The sequence below is a fragment of the Onychostoma macrolepis genome, chromosome 22 (genome assembly GCF_012432095.1).
Source record: "Onychostoma macrolepis isolate SWU-2019 chromosome 22, ASM1243209v1, whole genome shotgun sequence".
Lineage (NCBI taxonomy): Eukaryota > Metazoa > Chordata > Actinopteri > Cypriniformes > Cyprinidae > Onychostoma > Onychostoma macrolepis.
In genome coordinates, this window is record NC_081176.1 from 35,034,608 (window position 1) to 35,053,370 (window position 18,763).

An 18,763-nucleotide genomic window follows, 5' to 3' on the forward strand; every position below is an offset into this window, starting at 1 on the left:
GTTTTGATATCACAAACATCAGTCTCCGATGATGATAGATTGTTTTGGCTTATTTTGCTTTAAAAACTGTGCTTAATAAACACAGCTGATTAAAGCAACCAAACAAAAACCGACATTAAAGAGTCACGATTCAAGATCCCAACTAAAGCAACCACTGATCGCCAATATGGTGACTTCAAATGAAAGTACAACACCTAAAATCTCAATAAGAGCTTTTGTACACATATGACAAAGTAAAAGTGGTTAGTAATAAGATGCTGGTGTGGAGTTGTTTAATCACCCTCTTCTGAAATCTTGAGAGATTTCATGTGTTTAATTCAGTTGATTTCATCTTGGCTTTAGCTGTAAATTTTGTTTCTCTGCTCTTGTTTCTCGTTCCTTCAATGATTCTGCTTGTTAACAGCAGGTGTTCATCAATAAAGCACAATCCTAATTTAATTAGTCACTTAATTCTCTCATTAATTCATCACTGCTTCAGTGTTACTTCAACACTCTGTAGTGTGGACACATAGAAGTGCTCTTTAAAACTGAGGATTTTGCTGTGGGATTAAAGGGTTAAATTTGTCAGATGACAAAACATACTGTGAAATGTAATTTTAACAGAAATATACCGTAAATTTAATTTACGGAAGCAAACTGTAAAAAACAGTAGATTACTGGCAACCACAGCTGCCGGTACTTCACCGTAAAATCAAGACAAAAAAACAGCAAAATACTGTAAAACCCAACAGTCAACTTCCTGTTGTGTTTTGTGGGTCACCATTGTGCTGGAGAGTAGAGCCTGTGTTTAAGTCAAGGACGGACAGAAGGACACTGATGTTATGCTGCATGTTGCTTTATTTAAAGGCAATAACTATGTAGTTATTAGTTTTAATCACACATGTATGTGTGCTGCTGGTATTGCAAGAGATTTGAGTTGAATTGATGACTTTGCATAAATCAGTAAGATTTTCTTCATGGACTTAAACAAAATAGTTCTCAATAATCTTATGCTCACATTACATAAACATTATAAATATTAGTTTATAAACAAATGGCAGTTGGATAATTTAAGCTAGTCGGTTTCTGCAAATAAAGTGAGTTAACTGAAAGGTTTGTGTATTAACATTGTATCAGTTGATGAGATACGGTTTTTCACTGTAAATTTAAACAGTTCTGTAAATCCTAAAATTTAGCTACCGTATTTTTCACGGTAAAATTCTGGCAACCACAGCTGCCGGTATTTTTCCGTAAATTTAACAGATTTTTTTTACAGTGTATACCTGATGCCAGCAAAATTTCATTGGCCACATTTTTCCTGTAGTGGCACATCATCTCCTTATATTAATGCTGTCAGGAATTTTTGGGAACTCTTCCACCACCGGTTTCGCCATCTAGAAGGACAGCAATGAAAATTAATAGACACAGTGTCATATGGGAAACGGTGAAGACAGTGTTTATGTAAACCACTTTCCCCCTCCATTTACCAGCATCACAAATACACAACCCATTCTCACTCCCAAGGCGTCAAAAACTGAAGCATGGCCAAACGCCTTTCGCGTCACTATGAAGACGCCAAAAGTGCCCCTAGGCGTCAGAATATGACAAAATAGGATCTCCATTGCTTTCAGTTGCTTGCTTTATGCGTCAGGTCAAGACGCTTATGGAAAATGACAACACGTTATCCTCCGTTGTTTTCGGTTTGCATGCATTTGTTAAACATAGAAATCATTTTATATACATTTATACTTTTATTGGAGCACCTAACCCAGACCCTACTCTAAACCTACCCACTTTTGAACAATATAAAACACGAAACAGGCAAATATAAGTGCAGTCACAGGTATTTATTGCAAAAACTGACCATAAAGCAGTATAAAAGCATTGCAAACAAGTCGTGTTGCATTCCAAGTCTTCTGAAGCCATACGAAGTCTTCATGAGAAGAAGAAAGCAAAACATAAGGTTTTAATCGCTGAAAATGATCCCGCTCCGTTAATGCGCTCACATCTCATTCAAAAGATACTCCGTCCGTAGCATAGCGCAATCTGTCACGAGACACACAAGAGCCAATAGCCTGTCAGAACAGCATAATGCAATCTGTCACGAGACACATAAGAGCCAATAGCATTTCACAACCAAGGCTGACGTAAGGCTTCTTCTGGCGGCATTTTTTGAATTCGCGCACAGACTGCAGCATACAAGATTAACGGCGGACAGAGACGGCGATCGCGTCTATTCCGCTCACAAATCAAATGTTTTAACTCGGAAGATATTTTTTGAATAAATTATGACGGTAGTTGTATCTGCCTGTTATATCTTGTGTTTTATTGACAAATGGTAGGTTTAGGGGCAGGGGTTGGGTTATGTGCTCATAAATGTGTAAATAATGTAATATAAATAAAACTGTTGTGGCTGTTTACATTGAAAAATCACACCCCAACATATATGCAATAATGGCACTGTTATTACCCAATATATAATTTAATTATGACGATAAAATTCCCAGTATGGCGTCGGCATATTGACGCTAAGGGTTTCCTATTTAAAGCAACGGAGGACCCTGCAAGTCGAAAAATGACGCTAAGGGGTACCTTGAGCGTCAAAAGCGGCCAAGTGGTCCTGACCAAGCTTCAATATGTGACGAGTTGGGTGTGAGAATGGGTTGAAATACACCACAGCTGGAACCATCCTCCTGAAATGAATGTTGGATTGTGCCAGGTTTCCACTTAGTACTCACCAAGTCCTCTCTTTCATACTTGTTTTTTCTCATTTGGAAAAATTCTCTGTTTTTGGAAAAATGCAGTGTGTGTGTTTATTGTGGTTTTAAGCAACACCAACTATGGTAATTTACCATCATTAATGTTGTGGAGCTAAACAAGCCAAATTATTTTTTAAAACAAACTGTCCTACCAAAGTTTTTTGCAGGCTTTTTTGGCTTCTTTCATTTCATTTGTACCACTTTGAGGGTCAAGTATTAAAAATGGTGTCAGTGTAAGCATGTAGTCACTAAAATGGAGAAAAGGAAACAAATAAATTATAACTACAAAGTCAATCAAATGTCGCTGAAAAGATCAAACATTTCTATATGGGCATGTCCATGTTTACATGTACTAGCTTAACATTTGTATTTGCAGTCTTTTTACTTACCGGAAACCTCTAGTGTATGTTGTTGATATTTACGAAAGTGATGAGCCCATCATATTGCTCAAAGTTGACCTGTTTATCAGAAATATGCATAATCATGTCTGTGTACTGTACATGTAAAATTAAGAATCATAAGGAGCTGCTCTCACTTTTCGCAATCTTTGCCATGCCATCTGCTCCCTTGTGCTATTTAAAATGACACCTGTGGTGTAATGGTTTTGCTGGTAGAGATTTGCACCCTTCATATTAAGTACAGCTCTTAAATAGCACTCAATAGTCTACAAATAATACAGCATTTTGAATCAAACGTCAATTTGAATCAAAATACTTGAATATATTGAGGACAGCATTTACAAATACAAATATAATTGTACAATTATGCATTCAGATTTTTGTTTTGATATGTATTCCTCTCAAATAACCATTCATGTGGCCTCAGTGTTTGGAATTCCTTGGGATGTAACAGGTACTCCAGATTCTGGCTAGGAGACTTATCAACTCTGTAGGTGGCTTCTTCCATAGCATGTCGACCTATAATTACATGCAGTTCATACAGTAAATAATAGTGTACCTTAATATATGCAATAAATAAATAGTTTTCATCTTTGTATAATGATTTCATTACCTCTTCCTGTACATTGAGTACCTTTGCAGGAAGCTGACATGCATCAAAACTTGAACATTTCTTGCTCTGTGTCACATACTTGTGGATCCTTTTTTGGGGGGGAACGTTTTTTTAGTCCAAGTCGTAACATCTAGCTGCTGGGGTGCCTCAGGGCTCAGTTCTTGGACCACTTATATTCTCTGTCTACATGGAATCACTGTCTACATTTTGTCATTCAGAAACATGGCTTTTCATATCACTGCTATGCTGATGACACTCAACTCTACCTCTCATTCCATCCTGATGATCTGATGATAGCTGCTTGCATCTCAGCTTGTCTAACAGACATTTCTTGCTGGATGAAGGACCATCACCTTCAACTCAACCTTGCCAAGACAGAACAGCTTGTGGTTGCATCAAACCAACCACTTCATCACAATTTCACCATCCAGTTAGACACATCAACCATCACTCCTTCAAAAACAGCCAGAAACCTTGGAGTTGTGATTGATGATCAGCTCACTTTCTCAGACCACATTGCTAAAACTACCCAGTCCTGCAGATTTGCTTTATTCAACATTAGGAAGATCAGGCTCTTTCTTTTGGAACATGCAACACAACTCCTTGTTCAGGCTCTTGTTCTGTCCAGGCTGGACTATTGCAATGCTCTCTTGGCAGGTCTTCCAGACAGTTCTATTAAACCTGTACAATTAATCCAGAACATGGCAGCAAGATTAATTTTTAATGAGCCGAAAAGAGCATGTCACATCTCTGTTCATCAATTTGCACTGGCTACCAATAGCTGCTCACATACAATTCAAGACATTGATGTTTGCCTACAAAACCACCACTGGCTCGGCACCCCTTTACCTAAATTCACTACTTCAGACTTACGTACCCTCTAGAAGCTTGCGTTCTGCAAGTGAACAACACATTATTGTGCCATCCCAAAGAGGCACTAAATCACTTTCACGGACTTTTACATTAACTGTTCCTCCTGGTGGAATGACCTGCCCAACTCAATTTGAGCAGCTGAGTCCTTAGCCATCTTCAAGAATCGGCTAAAAACACATCTCGTCCATCTATATTTGACCCTCTAACTCTAACACACTCTATTCCAAATCTATCTATCTATCTATCTATCTATCTATATATATGTATATATATATATATATATATATATATATATATATATATACTGTATGTATATAAAAAACACACACCTTGTTATATGTATTAATTTACAGCGATTATCGTCCATTTGATTGCATAGACACTATTTAAACTAAACTGAGCTAGACAATGACATCTCTGAATTCAGTAATGAAATGCCTTTAACTGAAAATTGAGTATTTAATCTTATCATTATACATTACTGACACTCTATCCTCCAATTTGATACTGTTAAGTGCTTTGACACAATCTGTATTGTTAAAAGCGCTATATAAATAAAAGTGATTTGACTTGACGTGTACTGCGTTAGGCTAACCACGACTTGTCATAGCACTTGCATTTTATTGCTTTTTTGTTGGTTTTGATTACTTCTATTGTCCTCACTTATAAGTTGCTTTGGATAAAAGTGTTTGCTAAATGATTAAACATAAATATGTGGCTTGTTTACATAAACATTGTGCTCACAATGATCTTTTGTTTTTTGTTGTTAATTATCAACAGCATATACTAACGTGATAATCAAAAATGTTCTCACTATACATTTACATATAAATAGTCAAACAACACAAAGCACACACAATCTTAAAGTTTTGTTGTCCATCCTGAACCTAACCACAGGCTCTACTCTTCACGACAACGGTAACACTACAAAACCAACATAACAGAAACTTCTGTAAATCCTGAAACTGGTAAGTGGATTTCTAGTTCCCAGCATGCTTTGCATAGGGCTAGATCAGGAGTGTAAATCTGTAAATTAAGTACTGCTTAATGTGTTTTTTAGTAAAGGGAAAGACTTTTTAAAGTTTGTTGTGCAGCTATTTTTGACATTTAAAAGAGTTTTTGTTTATGCCGATTTTTGAGGTTACCATTATTGTGAAGTGTAGGCCTTGTGGTTAGGCTATGGCTACATGAGCTAAAACTGTTATTCTCAATGAGTTGGCAACCTTTTTTGGTTTGTTTTAGCTCATTTGCAGGCTGCAAAAGTTTGATGTGAGAGCAAGTGTTATGTTGGCTGTTTGTTCTTACGAGTATAACTAAAATGCATAAATTTAAAGCCAATCGCATGACTTACATGGTCAGCATTTCTATTTTTTCCTATTATATGACGTTTATGTGCTTATAGTAGCTACTGAAAATCTAGGCACGAACTCCATTCTTCACCACAATGGTCTAAAAACATATATATGTTGTTTTAAATGTTTAAAATAAGTAAACATTAAATTCCAACAGGTTTCTCCATTTTTATAAAAATGCAGAAAACTCATAACTCTGCAAGGGCACCAGTCTGAACATCAACAGCACTGGGTGGATCTATATGAGTGAATTGTGTTGAGAACATTCACAGAATATGTGAAATGAAACTGATGTGATCTCATTAAATTAGCATGATTTTTACTCATCAGTACAATTAACTAAATTTAAGTTCAAATAAATCAGTTCAACTGTATGGAAATAAGTGACATAATTTCATTAATGCTTCAGCTGTTCTGGTATTTTTGTGGAGACCTACTTTGCAAATGATGCATACGAATGCTGATGACATACTCTGTGTACAAATGATCAATGAACAGATTCATACTGAAAAGTTGTATGTAGCCTGGTATTTTGAAGTATTTTGTGGCACATGCCTTGATTATTGTCTGCATTAACTATATTTATATCATGATGTCAGAGTGAATGGAATCCCTTTTCCTCATTTCTGAGCCTATTACTTTTAACTCTTTTTATTGAGACATTGTGACATGTTCCCAGCCAAGAGCTGCTCGTTTGGTGTTGAGTGTGCTGTAAAAATGTTGACTGGGTTCATGCGTTTAGGGTCTTTGTTATTTTCCTCTTTTAGGTTTGTTGCTGGCCTAGCCTTTTCTCTGAAAGTAATCCACTATTTTGTAGAGGGGTCAAAATGGCCATTTTCACCTGAGATTCAGAGCCAAATTACAGGGGGTAAAAATGGCTTCAGAAAAATGGCAGCATCATAATGTAATTTTTACACAGAGATTGGTAGGCATGTTAGTAAAATCTGTTCACTTTAGCAATCTTTTTGCATTATATGCCAATGGTGACCATTCAAAACTGGGGAAACAGCACTTTTCAAGTTTTTCTCCAAAGTTTGCATGCCTGTAACTCAAGAAGTATAAAGATATCTTGATGCCCTTTTACATATTGGGTCTTAACAAACATTCCGTTTGACATCTCCATTTTAAAGCCCTATATAGTTCGGTTCCAGAGATATTGGAATTTTAATATGGCTTCAGATGTAAATTGTTAAAATGTACATATTTTCAGTGGTCAAAAACCAAATGTGAGTCAATTTGCAAAAATATGATTTTCTTTTGGAATCTTCATTTTCAAGGCCCTACATTATTCAATCCCAGAGATATGGGGACCTCAATCAGGCTCCATTTTCAGATTGTTGAATATTACATTTCAGCACTTGAAAACCAAATGTTGGTCATGGTCACTTTGTATACAGCTGATACTTAATGTATTTTAAAGCAGAATGTCTGAAGAATAAGTAATGTTGAAACTAGGAATGCATCTTGTTTCCCTCTATCAAAATAATTGTATAGGACATACCTGTTTGAGTGTCATAAATATCCCAATATCCCTGTATGGTTTAATCCAACACCTTGGTGCAGCTCCATGTCCAAATTGTTGTGTCCTACCCATTTCCACACCAAATGTGGTTTTGTGTTTATCTAGTCATCATTGCTGACAATGCAAATAATAACAGTAACCTAGTGTTTAGGAATGTGCAGTGTGACATGATCAGGATTAATTGTTGACTCTAGATAAAGTATGAACAGTGTGTAATGTACAATAAGATTACACAGGATCCCCTTTAGCACTATAACTATGCTCAAATTATATAACAATAAAAAAGAAAAATAAATTCTAATAATTAATCCAGGTTAGGCAAATCTTGGTTTATTGATGTGAATGCAATGTGTGGTAAAAGCAACCACTTTTCCCTATGAGGTGTGGGATTTGATTCAAACATGTTACAACATTGTGTGTCTGAACTCTTGTTAGCTTCAGAAGCTGTTAAAATGAACAAAATCCCTTCTTCCAAATATCCCTGAAACTGATTCAAATCTTATGAATAGACTACTGAGAGAAAGATAATGTCCCTCAACTCCAATTTCAGTGCATTTTTAACACTCCAACAGGTATGTTCTGTGCATATTGTTTTGATAGAGGAAAACAAGATGCATTACTAGTATGCCTAGTAACATTACTTATTCTTCAGACATTCTGCTTTAAATACAATAAGTATCAGCTGTATACAAAGTGACCAACATCTGCTTTTCATCCACTAAAATAGGAACATTTAACAATCTGAAAATGGAGCCTCATTGAGGTCCCCATATCTCTGGGACTGAACAATGTAGGGCCTTGAAAATGAAGATTCCAAAAGAAAAGTTTATTAGGAACTAGAATCTAAAATCATATTGCGATATCTTTAATACTTCTTGAGTTACAGGCATGCAAACTTTAGAAAAAGAATATTCATGGCACTCGGACAGGTATGTTCAATGCAGTTGCTTTGACAGAAGTAAACAAGATACATCTCTAGTTTCAACAGTATTTGTTCTTCAGACATTCCTCTTTAAAAGAAAAGTATCATCGTATTTTTGCAAATTGACCCACATTTGTTGTTTTTTTTACCACTGGAAATATGTACATTTTAACAATTTACTCTTGGAGCCATATTTAAATTCCAATATCTCTGGAACCGAACCATATAAGGCCTTAAAAATGAAGATGCCAAAAGGAACATTTGTTAAGACCCAATATCTAAAAGGGCATTAAGACATCTTTCTACTTTGAGTTACAGGCTTGCAGACTTTGGAGAAAAAAACTTAATAATTCACATAATTCAACAAAATTGCTAAAGTCAACATATTTTACTAACAGACCTACCAATCTCTGTGTAAAAATTACATTATGAAGCTGCCATTTTTCTGAAGCCATTTTTACCCCTGTAATTTGGCTCTGAATCTCAGCTGAAAATTGCCATTTTGAAATTTGGTTGATTTGACACGGAATGACCCAATAGTATTTGGCTGGGCAAAAGGGGAATGTGCACACTGCTTTCATTTGTAAATATGGAAGATTTTTTGACATGTTGATATTTAAATGAGAGAGTACAACATAGATTTTCTTCTTTTTTTTTTTTAAAGTGGTCAGACACATGGTCTGTCCAAGGTTGTCTTGATTTTGAGGACCCTTCTTGTGGCCTAATCTTATCTCACATTTTTTTCGACATAGGGTTATTTATTTATTTCACCTCTAAACATCATCTCCAAACATTTAGTCCAGGCTCTCCCTCCTGTACTTTCATGGCCTCAGGTGTATGCTTGAGACACTCTGAGTCAATGTCCGGCTCCTGGTATATAGGTTTTGAGTCAGAGTCTGTCTCTCTTTCCAAAATATCTGTGTTGCTAGATTGAGTACCCACACCTTGACAATTAAGATCTAGCCCTAGATGCCAGATCCCAGATCCCATCAGAAAATAACAGTTTGTCCGGTAACAGAACAACTAGTCGGCAGAGCTGTCGATACCCAAACCCTGTTTACAGCAAGTCTTGTCTGGTACCCAAAATACCCAAAACGACTGTTAACAGTCTTCTGTCAGTCAAGAATTTGACCAAGGAATGCCAGAGAAGAGCGGAAGCAGGAGACGAAGTGATGATGGTAAAAGTAGCAGAGTTTATTGAACAATCTTAGTTGCGTTTGTCTCAATGCTCAGACTTTGTCTGATGAGCACAAATTCAACAAGTAGTATTATACCAAACTGATTCACAACAACATCCCATTACCCTTGAGTTTCCATAAACATTCCCTGCTATCTCTTATTCATACAGACAAAACAGTTCATTAAACCCCACAATCCTAAAATTGAACAATAATGGAAATGCATAAACAAGAAAAATAAAATAAATATGAACTATAGAAGCATAATAAAATTAATAAGTAAATAAATGAATAAATGTTAAAAGACTTAATGATTTAAATGATAAATGATAAAAATAATCAAATGATAAATTATATAAATGTGTAATGACTAATGATTGTATGAATAAATGATTATAAATGAATAAATGAACAGTTTGCATTTGAGGATCCTCAGAACCTTTAGTGCCATACTGGGTTTCCACATCTGTCACTTCTGCAGCTGTTGTAGATCAGTTTAATCAATTACTAAAATTTCAAACACATTTAGATTCACCCTTCTGTTATGTCATACAGTGCCTTGCGAAAGTATTCAAACCCCTTCATTTTTTTTGTTTTGTCACATTTTATGTTGCAACCTTATGTTAAACAGCTTTAAAAAAAAAAAAAAAAATTCCACATCAATCTACACTCCATACACCATAATGGCAAAGCAAAAACAGAACTGTCACAACTTTGTAAATTTATAAAAATAAAACACTGAAATAAGTACATTGCATAAGTATTCATACCCTTAACTCAGTACTTAGCTGAAGCACCTTTAGAGCCTCAAGTCTTTTTGTTTGATGCGACAAGCTTTGATCATCATCATCTGGCAGTTATCTGCCATTCTCTCACCTGTTCACCTCTTAAGCTCTGTCAGGCTGGATTGGGGCAGATGCACATTTTCAGGTTTCTCCAGAAATATTTGATTGGGTTCAAGCCCAGGCTGTGGTTGGGCCACTCAATGGACATTCACAGAGCTGTCTATAAGCCACTCTTGCTGTGCTTAGGGTCATTGTCCTGTTGGAAGGTGAACCTTCTGCCCAGTCTGAGGTTGTGAATGCTCTGGACTGGGTTTTCATTAAGGTTATCTCAATATTTTGCTGCATTGAGCTTTTCTTCTTCTCTGACGAGTCCCTCAGTCCATGCCGCTGAAAAACAGCCCCACAGCATGAGACTGCTACCAGCACACTTTACTTTTGGCATGGTACTCTGCAGGTGATGATCAGAGCTGGTTTCCTTCAAACATGATGCTTACACAGTAAAACCTCCAGAGTTAAATCAACACTCCCAGTGTATATATAATCCACACTCAGAGTGTTAAAAAAGTAACACTGAAGCGGTGTTAAAGTTAATGAGATAATTAGTTTAGTAATTGAGTGATGATTGAGCATTAATGAAGAACACCTGCTGTTAACAAACTGAACCATCGAAAGAAAGAGAAAGAAGAACAGAAAAAAAGAGACGAGACGAGCAGAAATACAAGAACTACAACTGACTTCAGTCACAGCCTTAGATGAAATCAACACTAGATAAAAGCAATTCAATCTCTCAAGATCTCAGCAGAGGATGATTAAACAACTCCATAAACAGCATCACCAGCGTCACACGTTAATAACTAGATTGACTTTAGATTTTGATGTTTTAGTTTTGTTTGAATTACCATTATCGAGGTCAGTGTTTGCTTTAGTTGGGCTCTTGACCCTTGACTTAAAACTTTACAATTACTTTGGCTGCTGTAACTGCTTTTTTTGTTTAGACATGTTAGTTATGGCGCAAAGAAAAAAAGCCAAGCGAAAATGTGATCAGGAGTTGGTTATGTTACTAAAGACATAATCAGTGTATAGTGGTATAACTGGTTTTACTCCGAGTATAGTCACTGGTAGATTTATTAATTAATTTTGAGATTGTGTAGTTGAAGACCTGACAGTTTTAATATTAATCTAAAAGACTTGAAACTTATTCTGCACTGAAAGTTTACTTTTCTTCATCAAACAGACTTCAAGAATCAGCATATGAATCTCAACAATGGTGACAATCAACATAAAGCTCCATGTTGCAGTGCATTCTGGGAGCACCAATCAAAACTCATCCATGGCTCCCAGCATGCAATGCGACATGAATAAATTATGCAGCTGTCTTAGTATTTTCTTTTATTCTTACTATTTCCTTTTGTTTTGCTATTTTGTTGTGACTTTTAGTAGCGTGTTTTGTGATGTTCACAGATGATCTTTTTATCTGAATATGTTGATTATCACCATTGTTGAGATTCATACGCTGAGTCTTGATGCCTGTATGATAATGCAGTTTGGACCTTTTAGTGCTGATTTACTTTTAAAAGTCTTTCAAATTAATCTTAAAACTGATGGATGAAGCTTCATATTTTATGCGATCAAAATAAAAAAAAGTAATCAATCAATGACATGCTCTGAATGAAATCAGTTACAGAAATCACTAAATGCTGGTGATTTCTATATAGAAGTCTAACCATCAACACCCAAATGCCATAACTAACATGTCTAAACAAACACACAGTTATGGCAGCCAAAGAAATTGTAATGTTTTAAGTCAAGGGTCGAGAGCCCAACTAAAGCAAACACTGACCTCGATAATGGTAATTTAAACAAAACTAAAGCATCAACATCTAAAGTCAATCTGGTTAGTAACGTGTGAAGCTGGTGATGCTGTTTATGGAGTTGTTTAATAATCCTCTGTTGAGATCTTGAGAGATTTAATTGCTTTTATCTAGTGTTGATTTCATCTAAGGCTGTGGCTGAAGTCAGTTGTAGTTCTTGTTTTTCTGCTCATCTCGTCTCTTTTTTTCTGTTCTTCTTTCTCTTTCTTTCGATGGTTCAGTTTGTTAACAGCAGGTGTTCTTCATTAATGCTCAATCATCACTCAATTACTAAACTAATTATCTCATTAACTTTAACACTGCTTCAGTGTTACTTTTTTAACACTCTGAGTGTGGATTATATATACACTGGGAGTGTTGATTTAACACTGGAGGTTTTACTTTGTAGAATTCAGGTTAATCAGACCAGAGAATCTTGTTTCTCACAGTCTGAGGGTCCTTTAGGTGCTTTTTTGCAAATTCCAAGTGTGTTTTCATGTGTCTTCACTGAGGAGAGGATTGAGTCTGGCCACACTGCCATAAAGCCCAGATCGGTGGGGTGTTGCAGTGATGTTTGTCCTTCTGTAGGTTTCTCCCATCTGCATATGATCATGGAGCTCGACTAGAGTGACTATCAGGTTGTTGATCACCACTCTAACCAAAGCCCTTCTCCATCAGTTGCTCAGTTTGGCCAGGAGGCCAGTTCTAGGAAGAGTCCTGGTTGTTCCAAATGTCTTCCATTATGGATAATGGAGGCTACACACTTCTGTGAAACTTCAATGCAGCAGAATTTTTTTTCTGAGCTCTTCCCCAGATGTGTGGTTTGATGCAATCCTGTCTCTGAGCTATACAGGCATTTTTAGTTTTAGTTTTTTTTACTTCAGGGCTTGGTCTTTGCTCTAATATGCATTCTCAGCTGTTAGCCCTTTTATTAAGACACACAGTAAAACCTCCAGTGTTAAATCAACACTCCCAGTGTATATATAATCCACACTCAGAGTGTTAAAAAAGTAACACTGAAGCAGTGTTAAAGTTAATGAGATAATTAGTTTAGTAATTGAGTGATGATTGAGCATTAATGAAGAACACCTGCTGTTAACAAACTGAACCATTGAAAGAAAGAGAAAGAAGAACAGAAAAAAAGAGACGAGATGAGCAGAAAAACAAGAACTACAACTGACTTCAGCCACAGCCTTAGATGAAATCAACACTAGATAAAAGAAGACATTAAATCTCTCAAGATCTCAGCAGAGGATTATTAAACAACTCTTTAAACAGCATCACCAGCTTCACGTTACTAACCAGATTGACTTTAGATGTTGATGCTTTAGTTTTGTTTAAATTACCATTATCGAGGTCAGTGTTTGCTTTAGTTGGGCTCTCGACCCTTGACTTAAAACATTACAATTTCTTTGGCTGTTATAACTGCGTGTTTGTTTAGACATGTTAGTTATGGCATTCGGGTGTTGACGGTTAGACTTCTATAAAGAAATCACCAGCATTTAGTGATTTCTGTAACTGATTTCATTCAGAGCATGTCATTGATTGATTACTTTTTTTATTTTGATTGCATAAAATATGAAGCTTCATCCATCAGTTTTAAGATTAATTTGAAAGACTTTTAAAAGTAAATCAGCACTAAAAGGTCCAAACTGCATTATCATACAGGCATCAAGACTCAGCGTATGAATCTCAACAATGGTGATAATCAACATATTCAGATAAAAAGATCATCTGTGAACATCACAAAACACGCTACTAAAAGTCACAACAAAATAGCAAAACAAAAGGAAATAGTAAGAATAAAAGAAAATACTAAGACAGCTGCATAATTTATTCATGTCGCATTGCATGCTGGGAGCCATGGATGAGTTTTGATTGGTGCTCCCAGAATGCACTGCAACATGGAGCTTTATGTTGATTGTCACCATTGTTGAGATTCATATGCTGATTCTTGAAGTCTGTTTGATGAAGAAAAGTAAACTCAGTGCAGAATAAGTTTCAAGTCTTTTAGATTAATATTAAAACTGTCAGGTCTTAAACTACACAATCTCAAAATTAATTAATAAATCTACCAGTGACTATACTCGAGTAAAACCAGTTATTCAAGCCACTATACACTGATTATGTCTTTAGTAACATAACCAACTCCTGATGACATTTTATTTTTTTTTTCTTTGCGCCATAACTAGCATGTCTAAACAAACACGCAGTTACAGCAGCCAAAGTAATTGTAAAGTTTTAAGTAAAGGGTCAAGAGCCCAACTAAAGCAAACTCTGAGTTCGATTGCTTCAGTCTGTTGTGCTGCTGTGAGGTTTGTGTTTGTAGCTCCGTGTACCTTCGCTTTTATTGAATCTCTACCTTACTTTCACTCCTTTTGTCTAAAGTGATAATATATAACTTAATTCTCACCATATTTCTGGTGTTATCTTTCAAACTAATCTAACTAATTTGATCGTTACTTTAAAAACCGTGAGTGCAGCTTGTTAGCCCGTTAGCTTGTCACCGCGGTTCCATTTGCATTCTATTCGCTATTATTATTATTTTTTTTATTTTTTTTCCTCGCTCCGTTTTTCACGAGCTCATCTAACAACAGTGGTAAGTGGTAAGTTAAGTTGGTATCATTCATCAATCACGGTGAGTAATGGCTTCTTCTCCTGCTATTGTTGTTTGCACTGTTTGCCACATGTATAGTTTATCTGTCTCTGTCAGCAGCGAGGGATTCACATGTGATAAATGCAGGGAAATAGTTAGGCTGACAGAGAAGGTTTTAGAACCAGAGACACGATCCAAACTTTAGTTGAGGACAGTAAGAATGTGAGGGCTGTAGATACTGCTTTGGATGCGACTAGCTCAAGGAGTCCTGTACATTGTTCGGTTTCGGTTGAGCCCGTGCAGCAGGGCAACTGGGTGACAGTGAGGCGGCATAGTCGCTGGTCAAAACACCACTCTTCCGTTCGATCAGAACATCAAACAGGTTCTCCTCACTCAGTGAAACACCCACTGAGAAACCTGATGAAAGTGCTCTAGTTATTGGCGATTCTATTGTACGGAACGTGAAAATAGAGACACCAGCCACCATAGTCCATTGTTTACCAGGAGCCAGAGCGCCTGACATCTTGGCAAATTTAAAAGTGCTGACTAATGCTAAACGTAAATTCAGTAAGATTGTTATCCACGCCGGCGCTTAATGATGTTCGACCGCCAGTCGGAGATCACCAAAAATAATGTTAAAGAGGTGTGTGAACTTGCAAGTACGATGTCAGACACTGTAATATGCTCTGGTCCGCTCCTGCTTACCGGGTGATGAGATTCATAGCAGACTGTCGTCACTTAATGGCTGGATGTCTAAGTGGTGCCCGCAAAATAACATAGGCTTTATAGACAATTGGAAGAATTTTTGGGGCAGACCTGACCTGTTGAAAAGAGATGGTGTTCATCCCTCCTGGGTGGTGCCGCTCTTCTCTCTAGAAATATGGCACATAGTCTTAGAGTTCGTATTTGACTAACTGGAGCCCAGGTCAGGAAGCAGACAGACTGGCTAAACCGATCGCCTGCTAGCCGCCTCATGTCACCAAAGTCAGTTAACTCTCAGCACATAGAATCTTTTCATCTAGATATCACGCTATAGAGACTGTGTCTGTTCCCGAACTAGAAAATACAGAAAATATCCAAACCAAAGTAATATTAACAATTTAATTGATGTTCAACAAATAAAAACGATATAATACAGATAAACACATGATAAAGCTTGGCTTATTGAATATTAGATCCCTTTCTTCAAAAGCACTTTTTGTAAATGATATGTTCACTGACCATAAACTAGATGTGCTTTGTTTGACAGAAACCTGGCTAAAACAAGATGATTACATTACTTTAAACGAGTCTACACCCCAAGATTACTGTTACAAACATGAACCGTCCAAAAGGTAAAGGGGAGGTGTTGCTACAATTTATAGAAATATTTTCAGTATCTCTCAGAGGCCAGGTTTCAAGTATAATTCGTTCAAGTAATGGTGCTTCATATAACGTTATCCAAAGAAACAAGTGTTAATGATAAATCCTGTGATGTTTGTACTGGCTACTGTATACAGGCCACCAGGGCACCATACAGACTTTATTAAAGAATTTTCTGATCTTCTATCGAGTTAGTGCTGACTGCAGATAAAGTCCTAATCGTTGGTGATTTTAATATCCATGTTGATAATGAAAGAGATTTGTTGGGATCAGCATTTATAGACATTCTAAACTCAACTGGTGTTAAACAACACGTGTCAGGCCCTACTCATTGTCGAAAACATACTCTAGATTTAATACTGTCACATGGAATTGATGTCAGTGGCGTTGAAATTTTACAGCAGAGCGATGACATCTCAGATCATTATCTAGTCTCCTGTATACTCCATATAGCTAAAGCTGTAAAGCCAACTTCTTGTTACAAATATGGTAGAACCATCACTTCTACCACAAAAGACTGCTTTATAAATAATCTTCCTGACTTATCTCAGTTCCTCAGTATATCCAATAGCTCAGAACAACTTGATGATGTAACTGAAACTATGGACTCTCTCTTTTCTAGCACTTTAGATGCGGTTGCTCCTTTACACTTAAGGAAGATTAAGGATAAGAGTCCAACACCGTGGTATAATGAGCACACCCGCGCCCTAAAGAGAGCAGCCCGGAAAATGGAGCGCAGCTGGAGGAAAACTAAATTAGAGGTATTTCGTTTAGCTTGGCGGGAAAGTACCCTATCCTACAGAAAAGCATTAAAAACTGCTAGATCTGATTACTTTTCGTCTCTTCTAGAAGAAAACAAACATAACCCTCGGTATTTATTCAATACAGTAACTAAATTAACGAAAAATCAAGCATCAACAGGTGTTGGCATTTCCCAAGAGCATAGCAGTAATGACTTTATGAACTACTTCACTTCCAAGATCGATACTATCAGAGATAAAATTGTATCCTTGCAGCCGTCAGCTACAGTATCGCATCAGATAGTGCACTATAGATCCCCTGAGGAACAATTTCATTCATTCTCTACTGTGGGAGAGGAAGAATTATATAAACTTGTTAAATCATCTAAACCAACAACATGTATGTTAGACCCGATTCCATCTAAACTACTAAAAGAGCTGCTTCCAGAAGTCATAGATCCTCTTTTGGCTATTATTAATTCATCATTGTCATTAGGATATGTCCCCAAAACCTTCAAAATGGCAGTTATTAAGCCTCTCATTAAAAAACCACAACTTGACCCCAAAGATCTAGTTAATTACAGACCGATCTCAAATCTCCCTTTTCTGTCAAAGATACTAGAAAAGGTAGTATCCTCACAATTATATTCCTTCCTAGAGAAAAATGATATCTGTGAGGAATTCCAGTCAGGATTTAGATCGTATCATAGTACTGAGACTGCTCTCATTAGAGTTACAAATGACCTGCTTCTATCATCTGATCGTGGTTGTATCTCTTTATTAGTTCTACTGGATCTTAGCGCTGCTCGACACTATCGACCACAACATTCTTTTGAATAGACTAGAAAACTTTGTTGGCATTAGTGGAAGTGCCTTAGCATGGTTCAAATCGTACTTATCTGACCGCCATCAGTTCGTAGCAGTGAATGAAGAGGTATCATATCGATCACAAGTGCAGTATGGAGTACCTCAAGGCTCAGTACTAGGGCCGTTACTTTTCACGCTTTATATGTTACCCTTGGGAGATATTATTAGGAGACATGGTGTTAGCTTTCACTGTTATGCTGATGATACTCAGCTCTATATTTCTTCGCCCGGTGAAACACACCAAATTGAGAAACTAACGGAATGCATAGTCGATATAAAAACTGGATGACGAATAATTTTTACTGCTAAATTCTGAAAAAACAGAGGTGTTAATTATCGGACCTAAAACCCCACATGTAATAACCTAGAACATTATCTAACACTTGACGGCTGCTCTGTCAATTCTTCTTCATCAGTCAGGAACCTAGGTGTGCTGTTCGATAGCAATCTGTCATTTGAAAGCCATGTTTCTAGCATCTGTAAAACTGCATTTTTCATCTCAAAAGCATATCTAAATTGACCAATGCTCTCAACGTCAAATGCAGAAATGTTAATTCATGCGTTTATGACCTCAAGGTTAGACTATTGTAATGCTTTATTAGGTGGTTGTTCTGCACGCTTGATCAACAAACTACAGTTAGTCCAAAATGCAGCAGCTAGAGTCCTTACTAGAACCAGGAAATATGACCATATTAGCCCGGTTCTGTCAACACTGCACTGGCTCCCCATCAAGCATCGGATAGATTTTAAAATCTTGTTAATTACTTATAAAGCCCTGAACGGTTTAGCTCCTCAGTACTTGAGCGAGCTCTTATCGCATTATAGTCCTCCACGTCCGCTGCGTTCTCAAAACTCTGGCCGTTTGATAATACCTAGAATATCAAAATCGACTGCGGGCGGCAGATCCTATTCCTATTTAGCACCCAAACTCTGGAACAGTCTACCTAACACTGTTCGGGAGGCAGAC